Source organism: Mya arenaria, chromosome 17 (assembly GCF_026914265.1).
Source record: "Mya arenaria isolate MELC-2E11 chromosome 17, ASM2691426v1".
Classification (NCBI taxonomy): domain Eukaryota; kingdom Metazoa; phylum Mollusca; class Bivalvia; order Myida; family Myidae; genus Mya; species Mya arenaria.
The window spans coordinates 43,075,291-43,092,673 of record NC_069138.1 but is presented as its reverse complement, the minus strand read 5'-3'; positions in this window follow the sequence as shown (position 1 = coordinate 43,092,673).

The following is a 17,383-nucleotide window of genomic DNA, read 5'->3' as shown; positions in this document are numbered from 1 at the left end:
ATACTTGAATATGTCAAAAGGTAGTGCTTATATCAAGAATATTAAATACATCAATAGATACCTTTGAACATTATTTTAAGAGTGTTGATAATCCTACTTATCCTTTTTGCGCGTAGACGAGGATGTTGTTGACTTTATAGACAGATATGAGAAACAAATGAGTTTGATATTATAATGGCAGAATTCAATACGCGCATCAGCTCTGATTGTTTACTAAATACTAAGTGTAACAAAAGTTGAAGGGCCAGATTTGTATCTAAATGATTTTTTCATTCATGGGAAGTCCGTCTTCTTGCCACATCTTTGTTATTAAGCTTTTTGACATAGGGTATTTTCACCGGCATGGTCTGAGTGTTTTATTATACAGTTAGATAAAAAAAGAAATATTAATGATGAGAATGACGACACTTTTCAATGATTTTAATTGCGTAGTTACGCAAATACGCAGCTTATCTGTAACTGTAGACTGCAGAGGAATCGCATTGCTGAGTACTATTGGTAAACTATTTACGAGAGTATTAAAAATGAATTGACTTATTGGGCAGGAACATATAATGTATATATAGAAGCACAGGCGGGGTTTAGATCACGTATGGGAACTATTGTTATTATTACTCATAATTATGTTGAATCCAAGCACACGTTTATAAACGTTTACACATCGCTTTTATAGATTACAAAAAGCCTTTGATCATGTAGTAAGAGATAATATGTGGTATAAATTGATAAAACTTGGAATTAGGGGCAGTATGTTGAATAAGATTAAATCTATGTACGATTTAGTCAAATCAAAGGTGAAACAAAGTGATGTATTACGCAATGGATCTAAATGTATTGTTGGTGTAGGACAAGGAGAAAATATGTCGCCTTTCCTTTTATCGATGTTTCTTAATGACAAAGAATATATTTTTATTACATTAGGGTTAGATCGGATGATTGATGTCGATATGTATAAGGTATTCCTTATTTTATATGCTGATGATAATGCTATATTTGCAAACTCAGCATATGAGCTGCAGTTAAGTTTAGATATTCTGCTTGAATATTGCAATAAATGGAAATTAGTTGTTTTAAAAGATAAAACAAAAAGTATGATGTTTAGTAAGGCAGGGATGTTGAGAAATGATTTAAAGTAACTTATGATCATAGTAAATCTTTACGTTCTATGACACTCGTGAAATAAAATACAATCTTAAACTGAAATCAACAAAAATCCTCTATATAGTATACTTACAACTGACATGGAACGAAATGCAAACAAATCTAATTGGAGTGCACTTACCAAAGATCTTATTTGTAGTTTAGGTTTATTTGATGCATGGTTTTATCAAGAAATAGGTAATGTTGAAATATTTTAGTCATATGTGAAACAGCGGCTAAAATATTATTTCATCCAATATTGAAATGGTAGACTAAATGAATCGAGTAAACTAGCTTTTATCCATGTTTATCAAGTTTTAGACATCAGCCATACCTCAAAATATTAAAAAGTTCCGTAAGTCTATGCCAAAAGTGCGGCTATCCTCCAACAGATTAAGCATTGAAACATGTAAATGGAATAGACCACAGACAACACCCTCAAACGAACGTATTTGTACCATTTGTAATTAATTAAAAGGCAAATATCATTTTGTTTTCGAGTGCACATTGGATTCTGAACTTAGAGTTACATACTTACCTAGGTATATACACAACGTCCCGGTTTGCATAAATTAGTGGAACTCTTAAATATCGAAAATGAAGCTATTTTGAAAAATGTTTATAGCGTGTATATATTTAAAGCATTTGAACTAGGTAACACTACGTTATACTCCATGCAATCTGTAGGTTTGGTGGAATTGTCATTTATTTGTTTGTTAAGAACTACACAATAACTTTAAGTGAATCAAGTACTCTTATGAAGACATAAACAAATATAAACTAGTAGTGCACCTATCTATGTCTGCATAATTATGTATTATAATTTATTTACTTTATTCTTTTTAACATAACATAGCATAACATTTATTCAGCATTAAACGTTTACAACATTCATAGCCAATAAATAATATCACTTTGTCGTAAAAGGCAAAGGCATGGTCAATAGAGAGATTTTGTATAATTTCTAACATATTTGTAACAATGGTTTTAGTTATCACATCATGTTAATTTCGTTATCGTAATATAAATGCAAGTACACATGTACATAAATTTACTAATTTTTCGTAAATTTTTTCTTGAATCTGATGACATCAAAGTTTTTTGTAAGTGCTATTCTAAATTTGTTCGTTTGTATTGCATCTAGGTAAAAAAAATGCTTAAGTTCATTTTTATACCAACAGTATGTTTCTAATTTGATTGATTCGTTAATATCTGTATTCCACGAGTATATCAATAATTCTTTGCTTTATTAATTGGATGGGGATTATTTGTATATCTTGAGTGTACCATATATCAGACATTCCAATTTCATCTAATATAGTTTTTACATGGGAAGCCCAAATTTATCCCTTATAGTTATTATTGTTATCGATATTGTTCTTTAACATTGTATCAGTATGCTTGGAAAGGGAGTTATTTTCAGAATTCAATATTCTTATCCAGTATTTGATAATCCTTATTTTACGCTCTACTACCATTAGATATCTGCCTAATTCTCCATATAATGCAGATAAATTGGTACATTTTCTGACAGTAAGAATTTTCCTAATAAAATTACAATGAATAAACTCAATGTCTTTTGACGGATGGTATCCGAAAATTTCTGCACCATAGATTAGAATGGAGCCAATAAGACTGTCAAAATGTTTACATATATCTTTAATGTTAAGGTTTAGTTGATTAAGAACAATAAACAAATTATGTAAGGCATACATGGAGTAATCTGCTACATGTTTCTGTGTTCTATTCCAGTTGCCATTCTTAAATAAAGTTATACCTAGATATTTGAAGGTTTCAGTTATTTCTAACTTTGTATTATTAAAGGTGAATTTATTATCTACCTCTCTCACATATCATTATTTTAGTTATTGCCGTGTTAACTTTTAAATCCCATATGGCACAGTATACTTGTAGATCATTAAGGATTTTCTGTAAGGCTGTGGGTGTCTGGGTAAAAATGACTGCGTCGTCAGCAAATAAAAGTAAGTATAATTTTACATCATTTATACTACAAACACCATCTATATTATGATTATTGTTTGATAATATATCGTTCACGAAAAATAAAAACATCAGACTGGAACTGGGGTCCCCCTGTTTCACCCCGATGTTTGACGTAAAGAACGGAGTCAGGTTTGTTTTATATCGTACACATGCTTTGACAGAACTATACATTACTTGAATGGCTTTTATAAACCGCGTGCTTATATTTTCAGTTATAAGTTTGTGGAATAGATGTGATCTAATGATATTATCGAAACATTTGTCAAAATCGATAAAACAACAATATAATTTCATTTTCGAAGCAAGGGTTTTGACAATAATTGAGTGTAGAATATATATACAATCGATCGTCGACTTTCCTTTATAAAGATATGATTATATAGTTTCGAAAGAAAGGTGCTATGTGGGTGAATATATTTTTATAAATTTCTGCGATTATATTATCTAGACCGCTACTTGTATTATTATTCTGTGAGAAGACTGCTTCTTTTAACTATGTTAATGTTATTTCGTTGTCTATGTATTCATCATTAATATTTCTCATGAGGTTAGGATTATCATCATTATTAGTGGTATCGTACCAAGTTTTGAAAGTTTCATATTATTCTTATTTGCATTAATTGTGTTTTGCCGAATGGATCCTTTTGGAAATAAATGTCTTGTACTGTTCAGTTCGGTTTTTTCTTGACAATTGGTAGTTCTTGACTGCATGATGCCATTAAATTTAAACTGAAGTAACCAACGTTTAATATATATTTACCCATTGCAGACGAGCGTGATAAAAGGAAAATAATTCTGTGTTACGCGTATTAATAAAAAATTATTGGAACGTTCTCATACCCCTTGTCATTGTGAATATGCTTATACTTATCTAAAGCATATTTAGCCGTGTTTGAGCTTTGGCTAATGTCAACGCAGCTGCTGTCGGCAACAAAACCAATGCCCCAACTGTTTCTATAAAATGCTAAATTAATGCTAAGAATGATATTCTTGAACAATTAAAGCATTATTTTCCTTTCTATGTGAAGTTAAAGGAAACATTATATGACATTTTTATTTTAAATACCTGTTCAAGTATTCCAAATGTTCTCAGAGACATAATATATTATATATTATATACATAATTGTATCTTTTTTGCATTGCTTATAGAGAAATGACTTCATGGAAAAACGCTGTTATCGAAGAAAAGGTGCAGTAAATCCGTAGAATTAAACTCTTTATAGGTGTGGGTGTATGTACATCAGAAATTCTAACTAAAATGGTATTTAATAAAATGAAATACTCATCTCAGATCTCTTTCCGGTGAAGTATTGGATCATTCCGAGTATCAGGTCTTTGCCCAACGGTTTTCTGTATTTATCATAGTCTTTGTGCACGTTCTTAAAATCAGCATATACACTCTTCTGCCGGAAAGGACTTACACTTAATCCGCGGTTTAAATTAAGCGTAAAATATCTTGCAGCCAGAACAGAACAGAACAGAACTTTTATTAGGCATAAACATTAACATGTTCGTAGCCAAATGCATATATATACATTCACGGCGGTAATATAAAACAGTATTGACATTAATGTTGTATGAGAAGAGCATAAATTCAAGAGCAAATATAAATATAGCTATTCAAATACTAATAAGCAATAATTAAATTAAATTAAAGCACTTTTGCGCTTTTCAGTGGCAATATCAACAAATTTAGCAAGTTTCCTTAATAATGCTGCATTTTCAGAACTTAACAAATTACATAGTTTTTTCTTGGTTGGCCAATGACAATAATATCGTGGTAAGCACATTTGTCTACTATCTTTATAAAATGGACATACAAGAATAAAATGATATTCATCTTCAATCATATTCATATTGCAATATATGCATTTTCTATCATGTCTTGGTATATTTCTATATCTGCCTTCTTCTATAGCTAACTTGTGTGCTGAACATCGCACTCTACTTAGAGATACTCTATGGTTAACATTAGTGACACTATCGAGATATTTTTCATAACAAAATCTTGTTTTTATATCTTTATAAGTACAAAGTTTGGACGAATCATTTAAAGTCGCATACCATTTCTGTATGTGCTGATCATATAATCTTTCAATAACTTTTGACAACTGTAATTTAGTGACTGACATATTATCCTATAGGCAGTTAAATCCTAAATCATTTAACAATTGTTTAACATCAGAATACCATGAGCTGCTTATATTAAGTGAACTACAATATCTAAAACATCTAGACAACAGTTTATCATTTGAATTTACAAGCTTATACCAATATTGCAATATCCTCTCTTGGCGTATAACATATAATGGCACTTTGCCAAGTTTACCATAAACAGTAGCATTAGTTGTTTGACATCTAACATTTAGTAATTGTTTTAAAAATTTCAAATAAACCCTTTCTATATCGGGAGCAGAATGAAATCCCCATATTTCACAACCATATGTTAATATTGGTAAAACCATTGAATCAAATAATTTAAGTTTTTCATGTACATTTAAGGGTATCTTTTCAAACAATGAATTTAACGAAAACATTGCACGTAGTGCTTGTTCAGATAAAGCTTTCTGGGCCACTGAAAATTTTCCATTGGATGGTAACATTACTCCCAAATAGCAAAATTTATTAACAATATCCAACAATATTCCGTGTACCTTTCTTGCATATCATAGCAACAGTTTTATTAGTATTTACAGTGATATTCCATTTTAAACAATAATCATGTAATTTATTTAATAACAATTAAAGGCCTTCCACAGATTTAGAGAACAAAACAGTATCATCAGCAAAAAGAAGCATAAATATACAAAGTCATCTTTAACACTTTTTAACTGTGACTCCATATCATTAATGGACATAATAAATAGCAATGGGGATAATGTTTCCCCTTGTTTCACACCCATATACTTTCAAACGAATCTGACAACTTTCCGTTCACTCTAACACAAATTTTAACGGACTCATACATAGATTTTAACATATTTACATATTTTGACGAAAATTTTTGTTGAAATAAAAGCTTGAACCAAATACCATTTCCATACACCATATCAAAAGCTTTTTTAAAGTCAACAAATGCACAATAAAGCTTACCCTTGTCACGTTCTATTATCTTGTTAATTATATTTTGTAATATAAATATGCAATCTACAGTACTACGTTTATTCCTAAACCCGAATTGCAAATCGGATAAAGAATTATTATTATCAACAAAAGACCGAGCCCTGCTGTCCAACAACAATGAAAATATTTTAGAAAACGCACTTGTCAACATAATTCCTCTGTAGTTATCAACATTATTTAAGTCCCCCTTTTTTGGCACAGGAATAATAATTCCTTTAGTCCATGATATAGGGTAAACACCTTTAGTGTAAATATAATTAAACAGTTTACATAACAATGGAGCTAAAGAATCTTTACTATCTATAAATAATTCAGGAATGAGCATATCTTCTACATGACTCTTTTGACGTTTCAATCTATTTATAGCTTTTATAACTTCAGTTTCACTAAAATCACAATCCAACGTATTAACAATGTTGTCATATACGATATTATCGTTTATGACAGTTTCTATATACTCGTCCTTATACACTTCATCGCTCGAAAAAAGTTGATTAAAATGTAAATAAAAATCTTCAGCTTTCTTTTTGATTTTCTTAATTTCCTTCCAAAACTGCTTTGGATTTTGCTTAGACAAATCATGTAATTGTGATTTTTTTCTTAAATTAAATTTCTGTTTCGATACTCGTTTAACTCGCCGATAACAACGTCTTTTGTTTATAACAACAGCTGACAAATGAGGTGACCTATTTAACCTATACATTTTATTCGCTTTATTGAATTCACGCCGAGCTGTATCACAATCATTGTTAAACCACGGGTTTTTACAATTTCTCCGATTATCATGACTATATGTTTGTTTTTGTAAACCAAACACTGCATGTGCACATTTATACAGGGTGTTTCCAAAAGTAATTATACCATTGTCAATAGTATCATTAGAACATAATACATTATTAACAATATTGTTAAGATTATTTAACTCACTTTCAACAGCGTGTTTGTACATATTGATACTACTATTATTCCAAGCTAATTTTTCAGTAGCAGGGGCGTCTTCATTCTTTGTATTTTCGTATACACAACGAATATTAATTTGTATAGGTACATGGCTAGAAAAAGTGTAAAAATCATGTACAATAAAATTACTTATAATGTTAAACAACACAGCAGATATAACCGCATAGTCAATTACACTTTTACCAATCGTTGACATAAATGTATATTGACCAATACTTTTATCATCACCAATTCTGCCATTGGCAATTCTTAGGTCTGTACTTTTACATATATCAAGCAATTTTATACCTGATGAATTTATAATACTATCTTCACTATGCCTATCAACAATGTTAATTTCTTCGTCATCACCATCTACAGTATTTAGATATTTATCAAATAATTGTCTAATAATAATCATTAAAATTTGCTGTTCGGGCATTTAGATCGCCCATAATACAAACTTGACCAAATTCACTATAAAGTCGTATATCTTTTTCTAGCTTTTCATAATATTCAGTGCTATGAGACTTAAAATACACAGAATTAGCAGGTGGAATATAAGCAAAGCACATACAAATATCGTTTTCTAAGCCATAATGAAGAAATGCGTTTACAAATTGTCAGCAGTCATATCTATATCAGTGAGACAAGCGACAGTCTGAGCACTCGCGGCTGATTAAAAACATGCAAAAAATAGCTAGTAAGGCAAAACAAAAACAATTATTTTGTTCCACTTACATCTTGAAAGAAAAAGGGTAAGAAGGTAGGCATAATCTTTTTGTTTTGGGAGAACCGGGATTCTGTACTAAACCGACCTTTATTATGGTAAATCACTTCTGTAGACAAAATATTTCAATATATAAAATGGCCCTCTGGTTTTTAGCATAAGATTGATATCGTTCACAAATTTGAAATAAATATTACGAAATATTGTTGCTTGTCGTTTTCCACAAAACGCTTGTCAGTACCACTATTTGTAACATTCGCCGGACAATTGCTTAATTATGTCGAATCTTCCACTCATTTAGAGATACAAGTTGACACTTTGGGATGCGGGCTACAACACGTATAAAAGAACGGTGCCAAAGTGGCAAAAACTTATTCCACGCTATGAAAGATTATGGACTACATTGCGAGGGTCTTAGTCCAGTTACTTCGCTAGCATATATCGTAAAATCATAATTCAAACTATTTTGTATGAATGCGAATTGTGGAATTATATCAAGGTATCGGATCTTGATATCATCAATATAACTAAACAGTATGTTGTTAAAATGATCGAAGGCTTTATTAAAAACACTCGTTCCGACATGTGTGAATAAATGGAGGGGCTATATCGTCGAATAAGCTTAGTTAGGGCCCGCAAATTATATTTTCTGCAAATGATAATGACGTTGCCTTCCGATAGTTTGACACGACATCTATTTATAAGGATATATAAAACATCTTTTAATTGTTAAACAAGATATCCAATGCTTTGCTTCATGCCTTACATATGCGCTTTGGTAAATAAATACCGCTTACGCGCACGTTCGAAGTCGAGCTGAAAAAGCACTGTCCATAAAATCGTTAAACAGATAGAATTTACCTTCTGACGCGAAAGACTTACAAGTGACAGGGATTTTCTATTGTTCAAAAATCTCCACAAATAAATTGAACCATTACCTTGTGGCAGTCCGCAAATAATCGCTCGGACTTAAAACGTGCGTATTGCACTGCTAATTTGTGGCTAGACGAGATATCTTTATTGCACGCCGTACATTTAATTTGCAAACTCGTTTTCTTTGACAAAACCGAACATATTGTATTTGCTTGTCCGTACACAGTTTGCATTACGTGAACGTTTTTAGAGTGATCTAAACATGTTCAAAATGTCTGATACGAATTGGCTAAAACGAATCGACCATTTGTAGATAATTTGTTTTAGGGGGCAATTACATACAAAATGAAGATGCATTATATTTATACAATTCTTTCGCTTGTGTTTTAATAATACTGAAACATTGCCATTTGTGCATGCATTACGTAAGTTGGTTATGTTTATAATATATATTCCTGCAATCGTCGTTACTATATCAATAATATTGTGTTTGACTTGAACCCATTGTATACCCATTGTAAACGTTTATGAATTATTCTCATGTTACCGCTAGTCAAAATTTCGTACGACTTTAAAGTGGTAGTGAGTGAGAGTTAGTATTGGTGCGACTTTTCCTTTTCACGTAGCAAAGTTACAGAACATTTTGTAAGCTGTAAATGGCAGAAAACTGGCGTAAACAAAGCTACCAAAACTTATATTTGAACCATGATTGACCATGTCCTATTTCTCGTTTAGAGTGTTAACGAGATTTTTGGGTCATGTGACCTAGTTTCTAACCCCAGATGTCCCATATTCGAACTCCTCCGAGTAATTACTGGGACAGACATCCTGAACAAGTTTCGAGACAATTGAGGCAATAATGTGACCACTAGAGTGTTAACAAACTAAGTGTAGACGTACGACAGACGACGGACGACGGACATTCATCGATCCTAATAGCTCACCCTCAGCCTACGGCTAAGGTGATCTAAAAAGCTATTGTTTTGGTTTGACGGGTTTCAATCCTTTATGGATGCGCTTCCAAAGTAAACCCTGTTAAATTGTAAAAGTTATAGAATGCATGTATAATTAAACAAAAATATGCTTGTTATAATATTTATGCCCCCCTTCGAAGAAGAGGGGTATATTGCTTTGCACAGGCATGTCGGTATGTCGGTCGGTCGGTCGGTCGGTCGGTCCGTCGGTAGACCAAAGCTTGTCCGAGTGATAACTCAACAATTCCTGGACGTATGGTCATCAAACTTGACATGAAGGTTGGGCCTGACCAGTAGATGACCCCTATTGATTTTAGGGCTCATCAGGTCAAAGGTCAAGGTCACAGTGACCTTTAATAATAAAATAATTTTAAGCTTGTCCGAGTGATAACTCAACCATGCCTAGACCTATGGTCATCAAACTTGATATGGAAGTTGGGCCTGACCAGTAGCTGACCCCTTTTGTTTTTGGGGGTCATCGGGCCAAAGGTCAAGGTCACAGTGACCTTGAATGGTAAAAGGATGTCCATGTGATAACTCAACAATTCCTGCACCCTTTGCCCTCATTCTTGACTTGGAGGTTGGGCCTGACCAGTAGCTGACCCCTATTGTTTTTTGGGCTCATCGGGTCAAAGATCAAGGTCATAGTGACATTGAATGGTAAAAGGTTGTCTGAGTGATAACTCAACAATGCCTGCACCCATGGCCCTCATAATTGACTTGGAGGTTGGGCCTGACCAGTAGATGAACCCTATTGTTTTTGGGGGTCATCGGACCGAAGGTCAAGGTCACAGTGACCTTCAATGGTAAAAGGTTGTCCATGTGATAACTCGACAATGCCTGCACCCTTGGCCCTCATTCTTGACTTGGAGGTTGGGCCTGACCAGTAGCTGACCCCTATTGTTTTTGGGGCTCATAGGGTCAAAGATCAAGGTCATAGTGACATTGAATGGTAAAAGGTTGTCTGAGTGATAACTCAACAATGCCTGCACCCATGGCCCTCATAATTGACTTGGAGGTTGGGCCTGACCAGTAGATGAACCCTATTGTTTTTGGGGGTCATCGGGCCAAAGGTCAAGGTCACAGTGACCTTGAATGGTAAAAGGTTGTCCATGTGATAACTCGACAATGCCTACACCCATGGCCCTCAAACTTGACTTGGAGGTTGGGCCTGACCAGTAGATGACCCCTATTGTTTTTGGGGGTCATCGGGCCAAAGGTCAAGGTCACAGTGACCTTGAATGGTAAAAGGTTGTCTGTGTCATTACTCGACAATGCCTGCACCTATGGCCCTCAAACTTGACTTGGAGGTTGGGCCTGACCAGTAGATGACCCCTATTGTTTTTGGGTAATCGGGCCAAAGGTCAAGGTCACAAAGACCTTGAATGGTAAAAGGTTGTCTGAGTGATAACTCGACAATGCCTGCACCCATGACCATCAAACTTGAATTGGAGGTTGGGCCTGACCAGTAAATGACCCATATTGATTTTAGGGGTCATTGGGCCAAAGGTCAAGGTAACAGTGACTTTGAACGATAAAAGGTTGCCCGAGTGATAACTCAACAATGCCTGCGCCCATGGCCCTCAATCTTGACTTGGAGGTTGGGCCTGACCAGTAGATGACCCCTATTGATTTAAGGGGTCAGAGGTCAAGGTCACAGTGACCTTGAAAGCAATCTCGACAATTTCTGGACCTATGGTCAACAAACTTGACATGAAGGTTGGGCCTGACCAGTAGATGACTCCTTGACTTTGGGGGTCATCAGGCCAAGGTCAAGGTCACAGTAACCTTTAACGCAAAAAGTTAACAAATCTTTTCCGAGTGATATCTCAACAATGCCTGAATCTATGATCATCAAACTTGACATGTAAGTTGGGCCTGACCAGGAGATGACCCTTATTGATTTTAGGAGTCATTGGGTCAAAGGTCAGGTTCACAGTGACCTTGAATGCGATAATTGGACAATGTCTGCACCCATGGCCCTCAAACTTGACTTGGAGTTGTGTCTGACCTGTAGATGACCCCTTATGATTTAAGGGGTCATTGGATCAAAGGTCAAGGTTACAGTGACCTTGAACGAAAAATGCTTGTCTGTGTGATAACTTGTCAATGCCTGCACCCATGGCCCTCAAACTTAACATTTAGATTTTTGGTGACCAGCTGATGACTACTATGGATTTTGAGGTCATAGAGTCAAAGGTCATGGTCATAACACACTCTATCCTCAAACTTTGAATGGTCATAATCTTAAAACTGCCTCAACGGCATACAATGTTAGCGACAAATCAGCTGTCATTTCGGTCCATGCATATTTCATTCAATTGTCCATATAAACCTGACAACATGGCGCTCAGGGGGGGCATAATGTTTGACAAACATCTCTTGTTCAACTTTGCTTTGCAGTTCAAACCTTTTTTATAGACAACCTATGTACATTATTTCATTTTGTTTCGTAAGACAATGGCCATAGTATGACATAAACATTAAAGTTTATTACATGTAGATATTACATGAGTTACTAACAGTTAAACACGATTTATTTATTTTTACGCTACCACATTTCAATTTTATGTTATAACACAACTTTAATTTGAACACCCGATAATATATTCTGTCTTTATATTGGTTGCGTAGGTATCTTAATTAAGCCTAAACTATTGGTTTTCCTTATCTTTTTTATAATTTATTATTTGTGTCCAATGAGAAAGAGAGTTCTCGCACTGTGTTCAAATCCAAAAAAATAATAATAAAAATTATCGTCTACGACCAAACTTTTCTAAGATATGACGGTTTTAGTTTGTTTGTTAAATGTAAATGAATTATGTACTGTTATACAATTATCTTACCTTAATATAAATTGCTTTAAACCTTGATATCTCCTATGTGCCTAAACTGATTTTAATTATCTTGGTATCAAATAAAATGTCAGAAGAAAAATACACGATGAACCTTCTGAGCTATAGTAGTTATACACGTTTAAAGTGTTTGCGTGACATTAAAAAAGTCATATTGATGTTTTTATATTACGCAGTTTCTTTCATGCTTTTCGAATAAATATGGAGTTTTATCAGTGAAATAACATCAGATATTTACACTGCAAACTAATGAGTGAAACTATCAACTTTAAGAAATACTTCTGAAATCAAATTTAGTTGCTTACTCTTGATTAAAACTTAACACGTCACGTTAGAAGTCAATAATAATGATTTGATATTTAGAAAAGGTAGCAATAGTTTGAATAAATACATTTCTAAAATAACAGAAAAAAGTAATCCTAACACGTTCGACCATTCAATTTTTTATTCAACAAATTCACACAAAATACATGAAAAGGTACATGAAATATAAACTTATATATTATATGTATATATATTATTGGATTAGATAATGGTGCTAGGTATTGAATCGAAGAGTTATATTATGTGCATTAAACAAGAATAGTTTACATGTTCATATACTATAACACAGTAAGAATATATATAAACCTTGCCGAAATGAAACACAATATGCTTTATTGCTTCTATACAGAGACCTTCTGCTCATAGTAGTATAATAACATAATTTTCTCAAATTAATGTTAAAGTAAGAATACATAATTTGTCATGTTAATATGCACAATACATTATGATCAAACAAAGATAATGATATAGTACGGACTACAGATAAGATAAGATTAATTTTATTTCCAATCATGGGTCATGCTATATGACATGTTAATCACAGTTTACATAATGCAGAAAACAAATTGAAACAATAATAAACGTGTTGACTTGACTGGGTAATTGACAACCACACGACACTTCATTATTTATAACATCTACAAGTTTGCTTGATTCCTCAGTTTAACTTTCCACCTTTATCATATCCATGAATTTGAATGTATTTGGTATAAGCAGGGTTGTTCGTGCTCCTTGAATTCCTAACATTCTTCCAACCGTGGGTCAAAAGCCTTACTTTGAAAGTATAGTTTGTCTTCGTCACAAGCATGTGCCATCGTTGTTACTTCGTCTTTGTTACTAAATAGAGCGCCGGTTAGCTTTCTATAAGAGCGTTGTCTTTCACTCACAAGAAAATCAATGTGCTGTTCAATTTCTTTCTTTGCCAATTCGCAAACTTTCAACTGTTTTTTCAGTTCATTGTTCTCAGACCTCAACGCAGATATTACCGTGTCTTTCTTTGTTATAACCGTCTCAAGTGTCCTTGAATGTTCTTCTAGTTTATCGTTTTCTTCTTTGCTCTTATCAAGCTCTTTTCCAACAACGTATTCATACCTGTGCTGAAATTTCATCTTTGCTGTTGCATGATAATTTCTCATGAACTCCCAAACATAAAGTGGCCCCTTGACAAAAGTCCATAGTATAACAGCTTTAAAAAACGAAACTATTTTAAGTTTCCCCATAGTTTTGTTTGATTTTGAATCGTTTTTCAGGTGATTTGATTAATTTAATCGGAATTTACTTCCGTTTTCGAAATCAAAGCCAAAGTAGGTATGTGTCTGAATGAAACTGAGCGTTATATTCGTACTTCCAATATGCTTTGTATTTTTAACATGTTCAAGCAATATCCCTTTTTGCCATGTCATTCGTAAAATATAAGTATAATAATCGTAGAACTTATTGCAAGACGTGATCGAATGTAGATTGTCTATTTCGAACAATCGGCTTACGTTTTAATTCTTAATTTAGGTTATCCTACACTATTGTTTCCTCAAAAATTTCAACAAACTAGCGCACAGACAAGCGATCAAATTAATTAAGGATTGTTTGCTTTTTTTCTTGCGTTTATGTTGTACGAACGCAGTAGGTCACGCGAGCAAAATCCATAAAGCGCGCCAGCTAGCGCTTCTTGGTCGTTCGCTTCCTTGCCATATTGCGTTTATATAGCATAAACGAAAGAAAAAAATGCGATCAATACGTATATTTTCATTTTAAAAAATCATTACGATTAATAATTAGCAGTATCTCCTACAATGGAGTATCTGTTCTTAAAGAAGTGTAACCGATAAAAACAGTTTGTATAAAAGAATACCTGATTTTTGTAACGTCGTATATCATTGGTGGAATGACATCGCGCTAATCGGAGCGCAATACTCAATGACGTCTTAACTCCTTGCGTGTTATACATTATGAACGTCAAGTTTTATCTATAGGACTAGGCAAATGTAAATAGTAATAGTTACTTCATCCACTACCTTAATTATTGCACAGCCAGCGCGAAAACTTCAATTCGGAACTGACGTCTTTGTCCCAATCCTGTACGCGCTAACGTTGTGTGAAACAGTGACATATCAATCTTATTTCACCGACAAATCTCTATTAAACATCGGAATGCATATAATAAAGACAATTAACCCATGTTATTTACGTTTTAAATAAGGACTCATTCTTATCGTATATGTTGTCTATGCAAAACCTGCGATTCTTTGGTTGACAGTCAAGGGTGTTACCACTAGGTCACGGATCAGCAAAAAGCTATAATGTGATTCAAAATATACTTTATATTTTATGAGTGTTTCTCACCAATGTGTAAATTGAGCAGTTTCCAATGTAAAAACAAGACTAATTTTGATGCAAAATATCAAAGATGTCGCGAATGATGCTAATGGGAAGGCGATGCATTAAATCAGAATATCAAGTTTGAGGTAAGTGGATAAAAGCATTCATCACTTATTAAACGAAATCGGATTTTCAGCTTTAGGTCACTACGACCTTAACCTTTGACCAACTGACCTAACAAAAGTTACTGGTCATGTTTGATGGATCTCCACCAAGTTCGAGTTCTCTAGGCCTATGCGTTTTTCATATATTGATCGGAAACCGACTTTCAGCTGAAGGTTATCTTAAGGGTACCATGACATTGACCCTGAAGGTCGAAAATTCATTATCCGGGAGTGGTTCCATACCATATTGCTAAGAAAAGATCACTTCGACAACAACTTTCATCCGGGAGTGGTTCCATACCATATTGATATGAAAAGATCACTTCGACAAAAACTGTTAATTTTTAAAATATAGGTAACCACCCAAACCTCTACCCGGTCACTGTTCTGACAGTATCAGCACCTTCCATTGTGTAAGAATGTGAATATGTTGGTATCCGTTATACACCCCTCCAACACAATATAGTATGAACCCAATCAGCACCAACTCCCTTCGCATACTCTAGTGTATATAATTATGAACATTTTTCGGTTTTCCGGTTTTCCGGTAATTTCACCAACCCGATTCACCACAAGTTTTCTAGAAGGTAATAAACTCAAACCGGAAGTATCTTAACCGTTTCCGTCCGCCTACGGAGCGGTAGGTCGCGGGTTCGATCCCTGGCCGCGTCATACCGGAAGACGTTAAAAGTTGGTACAATTAGTTCCCTTACCTGGCGCTCGGTATTTAAAGGGTAGTGCTTGGAAAAGTGGTGTTCTCTGTACTGGTTTAACTCAGGAAAGGTGTACCCCTTTTATCGGTGCCTTTCACCTAGCACGTAAAAGAACCAAGGGGTCTCTTCGAAAAAGAGCTAGGGTATCGCACCCCGACTTCCTTGTATCCCACCACTGTCTCTTCCGCGTGCTGTCCCTTCAGCAAAAACAAAGGACCCCGTTGGAATTAAGTGCTTGCATTTTCACGGGTTATGGTGTTAGTAGTTTATACTCCGAGTCCCGGCGTGAGCACATTGAAGGGTCCCAGAGTGACAGTTCGACCACCGCACACCTATCCTGGGCAGAACCAGTACTAGGTGCCTTCATCTCTGCAAGGAACTGACAACTTCTGTACATGCCAGGGGCAGTGGTACAGTGCGAATGGTCGTAGAAAGGATTTCATAACCAATCACTAAAAATAATTAGATCTACTTCCATATATATGAGAGAACTTGAGTACATTTTGTAAAATTATCCTTCATATAACTTGGACATTGGTCATAAAATATGATTTTACTTTTAAAAGGTAAATTTCAACCCAACAATCCTCTCTTATGAATAAACATTTATAGCTAAATTAAAAAAATAGTGTATTGACATAATACATCAAATAAAATTTGATTAACAATTCATCGTTATATTTATAAATATGTTATTTCCACAAATCCTCGGCCATTTTCAATCGAAAACATGTAAAGATTTTTAATTTGTAAATCGTACATCCGAGGTTTTCGATGGAAAAAGTTCCGTATGTTATTTCCAGTGCAAGTATGGACGTGACTCTTTCCGAAATGTTGGTCATGTCGACCATTATGTTACAGAAGTATCCGTGTTGGTGAGTTTTGGGGTGAGCGGTTTACAACAAAAAATTGACACTCAGGTATTTCAATTTAAATAAATGTGATAAAGATGTGCGTATTTGGGATTTTAATCATTTTTTTTATATTTAATGATGTTTAGCGTTAAATTTGTACATTAAAAAATGAATAAACAACCGTAGATAGTGTTGGTCGGTTCAAGTTTTCTGCCATTTACAGCTTACAAAATGTTCTGTAACTTTGCTTCGTGAAAAGGAAAAGTCACACCAATACTAACTCCCACTCACTACCACTTTGAAGTCGTACGAAATTTTGACTAGTGGTACGAGTCCGTATTGGTATTACTCCTCTTATAATCCATTACAATGC